The sequence below is a fragment of the Cebus imitator genome, unplaced genomic scaffold (genome assembly GCF_001604975.1).
Source record: "Cebus imitator isolate Cc_AM_T3 unplaced genomic scaffold, Cebus_imitator-1.0 Scaffold170, whole genome shotgun sequence".
Taxonomy (NCBI): domain Eukaryota; kingdom Metazoa; phylum Chordata; class Mammalia; order Primates; family Cebidae; genus Cebus; species Cebus imitator.
Window position 1 is genome coordinate 2,504,114 of NW_016107485.1, and position 1,176 is coordinate 2,505,289.

Here is a 1,176-nt window from a genome sequence, read left to right on the forward strand (position 1 = left end):
AAGACTACAACACCATTTTAATAGTTACCTGGTATTTCTGTGTATGTACTATATGGACCATAATTTCTTTAACCAATCCCATATTGTAAGATATTTAGATCTTTGTTTCCAGTGTTCCACTTTTATCAACAATTGCTATGTAGAACATATATCTTTTTTTTGTTCTAAATTGTTTATTAGGTATGAATTTTACAAACTTTACTTATATTAGTGGTAATGGTGGAGGTGGAGTGTATTGCGCCTTCTCCAAGCTGCCGGGTGAGAACCACCAATAGTGTGGTGGAACTGATGGCTCTTTTCAAGGCCACGGGTCTTTCAGCCTGCAGATGTCAGCCCACACATCTCCCAGTGCTTGTGGACTGGTTTGGTGATCCACTGGGTGTCAGGATTTCTTCTGATAGCTTTTGAAATGGATCAATGAGAATAACCTCAAAAAATTTGTATATGGAATCTTCACCAACCCAGTGAGAATTCAGGACTCTTAGAGCCCCACAGTGGCGTCCAGCTTGCTCCTCTGCAATGGACTGAAGGATTCGAGCAAACTTTAACTGGTTAACACCATGATGGCTCACTGTAAGTTGCACCCTTAGGGACTGGGCATTTTTGGCCACCACAATGAACATGAATCGTATATATAACGTAACCTTGCTTGGCCTTGTAGCCCAGTTGGTGCACTTTATCAGGCCAGGTGAGACGGGGACCCCTGAGGAGAGCAGAGAGCTGGTGGTACTGCCAGCAGCAGACCCTCAGAAGAAAGTGCATGACATCAGACTGCAATTCTTTCTCCATTGCTCCTGGTTGTACTTGTGTGCACCCATCTTGGCTTACCTGATGGCTGCACAGAGAAAGAACAACAATCTTAATGCAGGTCCAGGCTAGACTTCTGGATGCAGTATTACTGGGTCAAAGTGCAAGGCTGCAAGGAAGTTTGGTAGAGAGAAGGAAGTTTGGTAGAGACAGCTTCCCTCTGATAAGAAATTCTCCTAGGAAGGTGCAGACGTAAAAATAAACAAGGTATTTATGATCATATTTGCTTGGCAGGAATATCAAAAAATAAAGTTACTAAAAATACACAACCAAGGCCGGGCGCGGTGGCTCAAGCCTGTAATCCCAGCACTTTGGGAGGCCGAGGCGGGTGGATCACGAGGTCAAGAGATCGAGACCATCCTGGTCAAC

General features: G+C 44.2%; 1 pseudogene; it reads right to left on the reverse strand.

The window, feature by feature from the left end:
* Positions 1 to 183: 183 nt before the first annotated feature.
* Positions 184 to 1,065, reverse strand: LOC108315366 (annotated as a pseudogene).
* Between the last annotated feature and the right edge of the window lie 111 nt (positions 1,066 to 1,176).